Genomic DNA, 13,505 nt, shown 5'->3' on the forward strand with positions numbered 1-13,505 from the left:
AGATAATTGTCACAAATGAACACCACTTTGTTCAGATTTGTTAAGTGTCAATGCAATCGGCAGAAGTAAAAAGATAACGTCAGAGCTGCAGACGGACTAAATGAGAGCCAGCGTACGCAACGAGGACGTAAAGCGGACGAGTCGGCGTGGTGACATTTATTCTCATTTAGCCACAATTTTTTAGGATAAATAAACGCTTCAAAATCCACAAAAAAGGGGATTTACTGACTATTCTATATGGTAGAAAAGCTTGTGTTCACCCCAGAAATTTTTTCAGTCACCTAACTAAAAAAAACAACCTTTGACTTTAAGACGAGGGAACCGGAAGTGCACACATGCAAACTTATTTCCCGGCGTTATGACTCGTTACTGCAGAACTCTATTCATACGAGCCTTCACATTACTTCCAAAATCATGAGCAGATCTTGAAATTCATCATGTTTTGTTTCTTGTCTTGTTCTTACTTTTTAATTGCCACTTAATGTTTTAGTTTTTTCCGAATATATATTTTTGACTTTTTGCATTGATAATATTGCTAAAATATTAAAGGTACTTTAATATGTGGATGCGATGGCAAAGTGTTTTGATTGCAAACATAGGCGACTGAAAACTATTGTACTTTGCGTTGCAGATGTTTCTCAAATGCCAATAACAAGGTTATTTTTGTGTCCACTGCTAAGAGGACATTTTCATAAATGTATACATAAACCCACTTCAATGACTGTCTTAACAATTTCAAATGAATTTGTCCTTCACGCCGCAACACAAAATACCGCGGCTCCTTTCTTCCCCGGGCTTCTTGCTGTCTTTCAGAAGTTTTTGAAAAGAGAAAATGTCCTTTTATTACAAGGCAAACAGTTGTTGGTGTCCTTTATCAGACAGCTCTTAAAAGAGAACGCGAGAGAGAGAGAGAGAGCTATGCAGACATTTAACCTTTTTATATAGTCTCACAATTGGGGCTCTCAAGGCCTTTCATTTGTGAAGTTCCTGTGGAAAAATCAGGGAGCTTGGACTCATTACGTTTACCGTTACAGTATATTTATATTTCAGCTCCAATCAAAGCCAGCCAATATGCCATCCCTATGTATTTTCTCCTGTGAGCCCTGCCTCCCCACTATAATTTCCATCGACATTTTGTGTGCAAATGCAGTAATAGACACATTTATCACATCAAAAGGGATTCAATTTTCTTTTCAATCATCCACCGGTATGAATAGCACCACATCCTCTGCGGCCAACAATGAGGGGCCATTACCGTGAGCCAAAGGATGGCTTCGCCTTCTCCATGCATTCAAGGGGAAAGTGTGTCAAACTGTTTGCTGACGCCAACGTTTGTTCTAGGGGAAATGGAGACAGCTTTCAGACAGGTTAGTACCCAATTTTATTGTCAGACAAATGTCATTTTTGTTTGGGCCCGCGGTAATCACTGGGCTCAGACACCGGTGTTCCTCGACAGTAAAGCCTGCAGTTAGTCCATTTAATACTCTAACTCTCATGTCAGTAACAGATTGCCAAGTCCAGACATGACACCCGCTGTCTCCTCGTTATGTGAAGAAGGGTGACATGCAGGATTCAGGCCTCGGCCCCTTCGGGGGAGGGGTTCTGATTGCCCACCCCGAGACATTGTTGATTTACATGGGGAGAGGAAATACTTTGCGAACGCAATTAATTGTTCCTTCGCGCTGACAGGTCAGAGATGTGGACGGGATATTTTCTGTCAGATTTATTTGCAGTGACGTGTGTTAGCGCTCGCCGTGACTGTACGTCATTCAGCGGATGTTTACTGCTGCACGTCAGGCCTGAGCTGAGCTGCAGGGTCGGACTGGTCAATACTGGAGATTTCTCCCAGTTTGGGGAGTTTTGCGCAGAATGAATAGCACAAAAATATGCATGCTTCGTCATACCACGGCATATGATTATTGGACAACATCCTAATATATTTATAAGCATATGTAGCATAGTTTGTCAGAGATGGAATGATAAAGTCCTGGATTTATTTCCAACAAGATCACGACAGATATTCAAAGTTTGGGGATTTTTCCCATTAGGGATCCTTCCTAATCTGGTTTTAAATAATTTCCAAATAATTATTCATATTTTTTTTCAGTTCACTGAAATTGTAGCCTGTGTTTTCTTATTATATTTTTTCAGTTCACTTTTTTTTCACTGTTATAAATTGTTAGTACGTTTTTCGCCTGTTAGTTGGATTCAGTAACACTATCAAGACTAATTCTGACTTTCTAGCAGCTATTATCAGCCACTGGACCGGGGAGCACCAGTGATCCTCAGAGCGCCAACTAGTGGACCGTGGAAATTCAGCTGAATTGTTAGACAAAAATAAATAATTCGGGGGGGTTATTTACGAAACTAATTATTTGTATATCTATATGTGCCCAAGAATACACAAAATAAAAAGCAAAAGACCAGTTATGTTTGACTGTCACCACATCACATCATCAAGGAGAGACAAACATGTTTCGCCACCAGCTTAAACCACGAGGTAATCAGGTAATGAGGTTGGCGGTCGCCTATAAAGAAATCACTTTCAGGATGATTATTTCTTTGAGATGATGCAGCTGTAAGGTCCAACTCTAACCCAAATCATAGCTCAATATGTGAACATTCTCTAACCCAAATCATAGCTCAATATGTGAACATTCTCTAACCCAAATCATAGCTCAATATGTGAACATTCTCTAACCCAAATCATAGCTCAATATGTGAACATTCTCTAACCCAAATCATAGCTCAATATGTGAACATTCTCTAACCCAAATCATAACACAATATGTGAACATTCTCTAACCCAAATCATAGCTCAATATGTGAACATTCTCTAACCCAAATCATAGCTCAATATGTGAACATTCTCTAACCCAAATCATAGCTCAATATGTGAACATTCTCTAACCCAAATCATTACTCAATATGTGAACATTCTCTAACCCAAATCATAACACAATATGTGAACATTCTCTCTGCAAAGGTTGACTTTGATAAGTGAAGCAGAACAAAGTTAGAGAAGGTTTAGACTAGAGAACATTCAGACGAGGACTCCAACATTTGCATTGGGACACATCTGTGACATTTGAATTTTCTCATATACCAAACTATATATTTCCCTTGCATATTACTTATGGTGTTCAATACATCCAAATACAGCAGTTTTGGGCTTTTTTTCATAAAACAAGCTATGATTTACAGTTTATATAACAATCAAAGTCAGTTTTATTTGTCAATTCTTCCATTTGTGCAAACATACAGAAGATTTGAAATGATCTTTCTCTTCTGTCTGACATAAAGTGAATGTAATAAAGTGCAACAACAGTTAAAAGTAAAAAAAAAAGAACATATAAACAACATAAATTAGGAAACTATAAAAACTATAATAGACTATAACAATCGCTCAAGTTCCCCCCCAAGGGGGAGGATTGGTTTTGAATTGGTTAAACTTGTGTTTTGTTGCTGGGTTACATAAAAGAAAAGATGATGATGATGATGATGATGATTACATTATCATCATTGTTATTATTACACTCTGGATTGTGCATTTCAGCAACACTGAGCAAAACAAAGTTCAGTTCGCTGCACAAAGCTTTCATGCGTTGTAATAAATAGTTTAACAAGTCTCTGATTCTTTCAATGATTTAAACTCACAAAAACGTTTCCAAAGCATTACTCTTGTTGACTTAACTCTATCAAATAAAGCGTTTCGGCATCGAGCCGCCGGCTGCGTCGGCACCAACACGCTCTCCGCGCGGCGAACGTCTCTGCTGTGTTTCCCTGTCATCTCCTGCCACGGCCCAGACGCTGCCAAACCACCCGAGCCGCAGCTGATGAGGTCATGCATGTCGCCAGCGCCGGACGGGCCCTGAAAGCTCAGCTTAATCTGATATCATTGGCAGGGAGACGCTTAACCAGCTCCATCGCTCACCGCACCATAGTTTGGGGGGGCGCTCGCTCTCCGACAACGCTGTCTTGTCTCGCGCCCGCGGGGATCCTCTGGGGCCGCTCGTAAAAAAGCTAAATCGCTCTCAATTTATACTTTTGAAGTCGACAGAGAAGCCCGTGCTCGTGATGCCGTTATGCGAGGAGCGGTGCGCCTGGTTGGGACGAGGTTTTATCGAGCGTGGCGGTGGCGCTGAAACAATCTCAAAATGAAGAACGAGCCACGAAAACCACGTCGCGGAGGTAGCCCGGTCGCTTTTTATGTCGAGTGGAGTGTTTTCTAGTTGTGGTCTGGCTACCGGATTATGTTGGAAGTGGAGGAAATGAACAATCAATCTCTGGATTGAGAAAAAAAAACGTATTTCTTATTAATGATACATTGAAAATAATAAATAATGCAGTTTAGAGATGCTGTGCGGGGGATTTATTTGACTGCCTAATTTATTTCCACTGGCTCTCAAATGAGCAACATATATTTAAAATATATATGTAAAACTCAAGCATCCAGTCACACATTTTCACGTTCTGTCTTTAAATATGTATTGCATAGGCTTGTGCCGCTGACCTTGGCTTGGGAGAGCGCTCGCATCATTTCATCTTGAAATAAAAGAGACTGCTAGCAATTATAGCACGTTAATTACATATTCACTTTCATCTGCTAGAAAATCACACAGATCTGCCCTCAATGCTGCTGTTGGGTCTCTTTTGATGGGGGGGCTGTACTGTCAAGTGCCCTGTCTAGTTAATATCTACTTGTTCTTACCTGTTTTGGTTACGAGTGCTGCTTAATCTTAGAGAGAGAGAGAGAGAAAAAATCAATGTTTCTGTGAAATACCGAGAGAAAGTGGTGAATTCGCAGGGACTAGTTAAACATATACCGTAACATCACACACACACTCACACATTAAAACACACACACACTCACTTCCCCTCATGAAGAGAGACTCTTGTATTTCGTCTCCAAGTGTCTCAAACAGAGAAGGCCAGACCAGCGCTCCGTTCAGCGGCTGTTGTAATTTCCCCTGTCAGTGTTTATGAAGAGGAGGTGGAGGGCTTGTTTGACAAGCACTCTCCCCCCTCCTCCCTCCTCCCTCCCCTGGCTGTGTGTCGAGCAATTTACATAGAGATGGTAATGTCGCTGCCATGTTGGATCGGAGGGCAGCGGAGCGGAACAGTGCGGCGAAGGAGTCAAGACTTTTTTACTGGGATACATGGAATGGTCTGCGTGGAGCGTTTTTTTTTTTTTTTTTACAGAGCAAGAGGGGGAGGAAGGAAAATAAAACAAACATCGGGGATTTGAAGGGAAATGTGCCCAATGAAAGTTCTTTTAAACACTAAATGGAAACGTTGCCTCAGCAACCTGAGAGGTGTTTCTTTTCTATCGCCACCAGGAGATAATGTGATATGAGTGAGCGAGTGTGTGCATCTCCGTGTCTGTCCACGGCTAACTGCTGCACCAAACCATGCTTTGTGTGCTCAAATTTGTCTGGCATGCTCAAGGACATCATGTGGCTGCAGGTGACTTACACTTCCTCAAAACACCTTTTTTTGGGGGGGGGGGGGGTTCAGATATCAGCTAACGCAGATAGCTGCATGCACACTTGCACAGGGCCAGTGTAAGACATCTGCATGGATTAAAGTGGGAGTGGATCCGTTGTGTAAGACATGTACACTTTCATTCCAGATGTGGGGGTTAGCCAAATGTACTGTAGCCAGTCAACGTTTATTATGAATGTATCTGCAAAGTAGAAAAATGTTGCCTTGTATCGTATTTCATTTGTTTTCCGACCGTATCAATAAACTTCTGGCTCGTAGTAATTAAAGCATGAATAACGTCTTTTTGACTCAAAGCACCTGGTTTAGGTTGAGGTGAGGGAAAGTTAAAAGTGACTTGTGATGGAGCGATATATTAATGTTATGAACATTCCACAATCTTTCCCTGACCTTTCCTCAGCACTTTAGGATGTGAATCCCAGTCTCTGGTGTCAATCTTCTGCGCGGTAGCATTTCCTTCACCTGAAAAAACAAGACAGTCACACATAGCCAGGGCAGTAATTATCCCACAAAACATATTTGGCAAAACAAAATAGTGGTATGTAAATGTTATGTCTAGGAGACTGGGTTGTACAGCTGGTTTTAAGCACTTCCAAGAGGCTGTCATGGATGTCATGAATATGAATTTGTTCAAACTAATTAGTTAAATAAAGTTTAAACAACAGCAATAACATTCCTCCTGATACAAAGACAAAATGCCTTTTCATAGCAGTCACTTGTTATGGCAGCAGCTGGGGCACAAAAACAACGTCAGAAACAGCAACTCTATTGTTTTCCTCTTAATACCTGCACACACACACACACACACACACACACACACACACACACACACACACACACACACACACACACACACACACACACACAGAGTCAGTCATGCTCAATCATCCACTCCAAGAGGGCAAACTGAATCAACCACCCGCCTTAATGTTTAACCAGGAGTGTCACTCTAGGATATGGGAGGTTACATACATGAGACGCTCCTGGAAAAGTTACAGGGATCTGCTGTCATTTGTTTCAATAGAATCTTAAAACAAGTCTCTTAAAAAGTAGAAACTAAATTTTCTGTTTAGCCAGAGTTAGTGAACTACATTATTTATTTATTTTACATTCAAATGCTAAAACAAATAAATGACGACTGAACTCTAGATAAGAAAAAACGAAAGAAAAAAAAAGCCACTCATCTAATATATGGGCAATTTTAATAACTGCAATTTCCTCACATCCAGCGCAGTTTTGGAGAAAACATCCCACAACATGTCACTCAAAAACATGAATACCCCAGAGAGCGAAACCTTCTCCTGCCAATCTCAAACGGTGTCAAACATACTCAGTCCCATCAGACATGTGAAACCCAAAGGCGACAGAGACTCTGTCACATGACACACTCAGTCATAACAGATGTGGACACAGACGGTTAGCACACACAGCCCGGCGGTTTGCTACTGTAGTTACAGGCAGAAAGAAACAAATACAGTCCTGCAGACGGAGAAGAAAGTCTCCACAAGTCCTCTGAGACGCTGGATGTAGAGTGTGTGTGCGCGTGTGTGTGTGTGTGTGTGTGTGTGTGTGTGTGTGTGTGTGTGTGTGTGTGTAGTTGTAGGAGGAGGGGGAACTGGAGGACCTAAATGGAGAAGGCGTGCTGCGGTGGCCTGTTAATGGCAAAGGGGACTCAGTGGACCAGAGGGGAAAGTGTGTGTGTGTGTGTGTGTGTGTGTGTGTGTGTGTGTGTGTGTGTGTGTGTGTGTGTGTGTGTGTGTGTGTGTGTGTGTGTGGGAGGGAGAGGGGGAGGGGGAGATTATGGATGCTGGATGATTTGTTGAACAACTGAGGAGTGTTAGCAGAGGTAGTGAACAGGAGTTAAAAAAGGTTGTTCTGTACAAAACTTGTTTATGTTGAGTGTGTGTGTGTGTGTGTGGACTTGTACAGCTAACTGTGTGGGGACCAATAGAAGTTATACCTTCAGAGTGAGGACATTTTGGCCAGTTCTCACTTTGGGGACCTTCAGAGGCCTGCTGCAGGGTTCCTCTTGATACACATTTTTATAGGAACCAATTTGAGAGTGAGCCCATAGAATTATGGACATTTCGCACTTTTTCAAAGGGACATTTGAGGGTTAAAATCTGATCGTTTATTTCTTTCTTTTTTTCATGCATGCTTCATTTTTCTGGGTTTCAGTGCCATTGTAGGTCAATATATATATATATATATATATATATATATATATATATATATATATATATATATATATATATAGAAGAATAAAGAAAATGATGGCCACACCCTAATACGACATCTCACTCTCCTTTAAGGAGTACCAATGACAGCTGGCCACACAGTTTCTTTTATCTCCACTGGCTATAAAATAATAAAAACAAAAGAATCTGTATTAACCTCAAAAGTCTCGTCTTAAAACATAACACCAGTGAGGAGGAAATCATGGTTAATGTTTAAGGACTGGGATCAATTATGTCAGTGAGGGTCCTCAACAAACATGTTTCTTCATGTGTGATGTTCAAGGCAGTTTTTCTCTGCTGGAAGTGCCCCAATCCCTAAAGAGCACTAGTCTCTCTCTTTATCTCTGTCTGTTGCACTCTCTCTCACACACACACCCGAAAATGTAAAAAAGAAGAGAAAAAACAGACTTAATAAAAACACCCTTTGACACTAACAAGACTGCGGCAGCTCAAATTTTAATTATCAGCATTGCATTAATTCATTCCCTTTTCCACGAGCAGACGTCTCTCCGTCCGTACGAGTTATTTTAGTGAAAGAAAAAATGATTCAAAAACATTAATTCTCTGTCACTGAAAAGTAATCACCATTGTTTGTCTTTGACTCTCCGGCGTGAAAAATAAATTGCAGCCCTGAATATTCTGAACATTTTATCAAGGCCGCACGTCTTGGGACGAAAAGGAGCCGTTTGATTCTCGGCGCGTAGCATTTATTGAGTCAATTCTGACTCCCGTAGAGCAACCTCCCGTCGTCCTGCTGGCACGCACAAATTAAGGTGCACTCAAGCATCAATTGAACAAATTCTAGGCGGTCCGCGAGGAATTCTGCTGAACACAAAGAAAAAGTAGGTTTTGTTTTACCTTGAAGATCTGTGGAAGTTATATTTATTGTACACTGCATGATACAGACGTTTAAATGGTACTTTTTCTTTTGACAAAATGAGCTATATAAAAAAATGCCAGGATACTGTCTTGTCTGAGTTTTAAGTGAGTGGATTGTGGCTTAATAGGATGAAATACTATCCAATATTCTATGGGATTTACATTCTGTAATATGGGGGGAAAAGGTGATAAAGCAATGCTACACTCCAATATATCCTAATATAAGGAAATGATCAACAATGCAGAAGTAATGATGCCAAAACACACAAAGAAAGTGTTCACTGAGTCAATTTTTCTTTATCTCAGGACACCACATTGTGTTTTGTAATGATTATACCACACAGTAGAATATAGAAAGCACTCTGCGCACTTAAGCATGTTTTTAAGATATAAACTAAATTATATGACTGTGCTGTGACTCAGTACATCAATGCTGGTGCTAATATTTACATTTATTTTCAAATTTATAAAAAAAAATCAGCATTTGATGTTTGAAATGGGCTCAAAACCCGTCCTAATCTTAAAAGGCTAAATCTGAGATAGATCGACCGTGCAGCATTTGTTAGCAGTTCTAAGTCACATCCGGTTGAATAAAGTCATGATTTATCCAGAACAGTGTTTTGGGCTTTATGAAGCACCAATGCAAAGCAGCTAAAGATAAAGTCGTACGACCACTACACCAACTCGTGAACATTTTTGTCATTTTACTCTTCACTGACTTTGGCCAAAAGTTATGAACGCAAAGTGCTGATATTCATTTATGCTCAATGTTGTGGTTGGATTTCAGCAATTAAAATCCCCACTGGGTCCTCTAATGGGAGGCCAGCTGGGCACTGGACTAGAGATATCAGTAAACAGGAATATTACTCTCTTAATTGGCTGTCCAATAGATACGGCAATTAAGTCATAATGAGCCTTTAAACTGTGAGATATATATGAGCTGCAGCAGGATCCTAAAACTTTCAACCTTTCAGTTTTACAGTTTACAAAGCTGACAGAACATGAAGCACATGTTAGAGGCAACATGATGAATCTATATATTCATCTCTTCTCAACAAAACAGCTGCAGATGTAGAATGGAAGTGGTGAATTTGTTTTTTTAAAGGCCAGGAATATCTGGACCATTGTCCATGAGGAAAATATTGTAGATAAAATACAACTAGCAAGCAAGCTAACTATCTCCTTAACAAGCTACTCTTGCAACTCAACAATAGAGTATAGAGAGTGGTGCAGTGGTTCTCAACCTTTTTTCAGCCTAACCAGCGCAAAATCATTGTTGGTTGAAAAAAAGATGTAATACACAGCACTGTGCCATCAGTGTTTGATTTAATATAGAATATATAAAATGCAGTTCATGAACGTACACATGTATTTTATTGAATATTTATTATATAACAATTTTTAAAGGATTTTTGATTGAATGCTAATTATAAATGGATTTTTAAAACTCCATTTAAAAATAGCACCCCTGGAGTGCCTACACTGATATAGAGCTATCAAGGTTCTTACGGTCATGGAAAACCTGGAAAAGTCATGGAGTTTTAAAATGGTTATTTCCAGGCCTGGAAAAGTCCTTGAAGAAAATATAATCCCAAAGGTTTTGGAAAAGTCATGTATTGTTGTTGTAATGTGTTATATTCATGTGTTCATGGCGTTCATTTACGCTGAGTTTGAAATAATTGATAATTTTAAACGAAAGACGCTCAAAATATAAGCAGGAATACATACAGGCATCTATATAAAAATGTATTATTTTAATCAAACTATTGTCTCTCATTCATTTGTGTCATTTAAGGTTTACTGTATGCTTTGGAATTCTCATTGTTAATTTAAATACTACATTTTCTCACTTATCATGTTTACACCGAGATTTCACATAATGTTTGGTCATGGAAATTTGGTTTAAAGTCATGGAAAAGTCATGGAAATCCATTGGTCAACATGTGTATGAACCCTGAGTTGTGCAGGAATGTTCTAGTTCCCTTGTCACAAAGTCAATGGGTTTTTCGTTGCTTATTTAAGATGCTTGAAATTAGGTCTGTCTCACACAAGCCTATCCGATTCAAACATTTTGTTCTACACAATAAAATCCATCAGTAAATGTCCCTTTAGGGACTTTTTTCAAACTTTAATGTGTCTTAAAAAAGGCGGTTGCTAACAAGAGGCTAGATGAGACTGCAAAACGCCATCACTAGTCCACCTAACAGCCTCTTTGTGTGTGCTCAAGCCACAGTGGTTTGTTTATGGCCTAACATTAGCTTTCTACTGTTTCATTTGTAAAGATTATCCTGCTGAACATGTCAGACTCTTTAACTTGTATTTGCCACAGAGCAAATTTTCTACAACATGGAAAAATCCCATTAGCTTTTTGTCAGTGCGATGCTAACGTATTAACTTTGGCTTACAAAACGTCATCACTGCACTTTATTGTGTTCATGACTAAACATGTTTAAAAATGACAATCATCTTTTATGACATTTCAGGTCGTAGCATCAGTGCTCTCTGGTACGAACCGTCTATGACTCTTGACTTTTGAATTGAGCCAAATAAACCAAACTATCAAATATAGAAAATATAAATCCCCATGTTCAGGGAGCTGCTGCTGTTTGGTGCAAAATACCGTGACCTCTTTGTTGATTGTAGTCAGGAGCTGTGATGTTCATCACTAACCGTGAACACAAAGGTCCACACTGCTTTGCGTGCATATTTTAAATATATGAAAAACTATCATCGCTTTTTCATCTCTTGGCCAAAATAATTTGACTTTCAAGTTTGTCCAAATTGTTTAATCTTAATTTCTGTGTTTTATGTGTCAACTTCTGAAAGCAGTTTCAAAGAGGAAGTTTCCCTCATTTCGGTCGCCTTCTGAAAGAAAAAGAAAACTTGTCTGTGGCAAAAGCAAAAGATGTAACTCATAAAATATTAAAATCTCCCGGGAGTCACAGAGTAGTGTCTCCTTGCATTAGACTACAAGTGCTCACATCCTTTTCTTTCACAGAGCTTCTGTGAATTATGCTTTAAGACAGTGAGGATGAGATGACATGAAAATTAATTTGTAGTGCAGCTTTGCCCTTTTATCATACCTCTGTTATTGTTCTTAGTTTTATTTGTAATGTGCACTTTCCATATTAAATGTGTCAGCGCTGACATGCAGATTCCTGCTCACGAGAGACCTTGTTGATGGGGTGATTGGATAAACTTTTCGTATTATCTCACCACCACCTTGAAACTTTTGAAAACAACAAAGATGGCAACAGCATGCACACCGAGGGCAGTGGAGAGGGAGGGAAATGAAAGTTCAAGCACTTAGAAACTGAGAGAGAAAAAAACTGAAAAACCCAGAGCTACAATGCTGGGCATCAATGGTCACGGTCGAACCGAAACAATATCAAAGAAACCTGTGTTTTTAGGCCGTCTGTTTAGTTCTCCTCTGTGTCGATACATATTTCATCGGATCTCACAAGGCGAGGCAGGAGCATATTCTATCACAAAGGCCTCTGAACACATTCCCACGTGTATGCTGGACAACACACACACACACACACACACGTGCACAAAGCAGCTCAATTGTCTCAACTCTGGGTTGAAGTGTAACAAGTCCAGGCTGAGCATAAGTGCCCTAAGGTTAAAAAGAAGCTACAGAGAATGAAAGAAGACCCTCAATTGTCTCTCCAAGGAGAGGAAAGAGAGAGGAAAAAAAACCTGAGCGTGTTTCTGTCAAAGAAATGACAACACAAAGGACACTTTTTTTTTGCAGATAAGCCCTCGCATATATTCTTTGTAATTACTTGCGGCATCGTGTCCCAATAACTGGAAATGTTGCGTGAAAAAGTCTGCCGCAGTCGGGCTTATGAATCCTTCTTCAAACCCGTTATGACTGAAATGAATGAATGAATTCTCAATGAGTGAGAAGCTGACATTTTTGATGACCAAGTTTCTCCAACGCACACAGCTACACTCTGTGCTGCTTTTTGCTCCCAACGAGACCCACTGGTTTTTGGAAACTTGGAGGCTTTTTTGTGGGGGGTTGACCACCAGGGTCCTCCCGTCTTGGTCTCTTAGCCTCTTTCTTTCTCTGTGAACCTCATTCAAAGGCGTTTCTCAGCCCTGTGCCTGCGTTTGTGCAGAAGACCGAATGTGAGAGCTCGGTTCCTCTGAGATAGCTGGAGGTCGAGGGGCCCTCCGAGGAACTTTAGCAGCTCCTGTGTGTGGACTGCTTTGAGTGTGCTGTGCTGCACCGCTGGGACGGCAGTATCCTGCGTGACGACAATAAATATGGGAAGAAGTTGAACTTGGATTTGGTGATTTTTCTTTCATATTTCTTGTGTATCCGCGCTTCTATGAGGCTACGTAGTTAAATGGTTCCTTTGTGTGTCTGGACTAAAGGTTTAAGTTAAGCTGTAGACTGGAGTAGAGGTTTAAGTTAAGCTATAGACTGGAGTAGAGGTTTAAATTAAGCTTTAGACTGGAGTAGAGGTTTAAGTTAAGCAGTAGACTGGACTAAAGGTTTAAGTTAAGCAGTAGACTGGACTAAAGGTTTAAGTTAAGCTATAGACTGGAGTAGAGGTTTAAGTTAAGCATTAGACTGGACTAAAGGTTTAAGTTAAGCAGTAGACTGGACTAAAGGTTTAAGTTAAGCAGTAGACTGGACTAAAGGTTTAAGTTAAGCTGTAGACTGGACTAAAGGTTTAAGTTAAGCTGTAGACTGGAGTAGAGGTTTAAGTTAAGCTGTAGACTGGAGTAGAGGTTTAAGTTAAGCTGTAGACTGGACTAAAGGTTTAAGTTAAGCTGTAGACTGGAGTAGAGGTTTAAGTTAAGCAGTAGACTGGACTAAAGGTTTAAATTAAGCTGTAGACTGGACTAAAGGTTTAAGTTAAGCAGTATACT

Source organism: Taurulus bubalis, assembly GCF_910589615.1.
Source record: "Taurulus bubalis genome assembly, chromosome: 9".
Lineage (NCBI taxonomy): Eukaryota > Metazoa > Chordata > Actinopteri > Perciformes > Cottidae > Taurulus > Taurulus bubalis.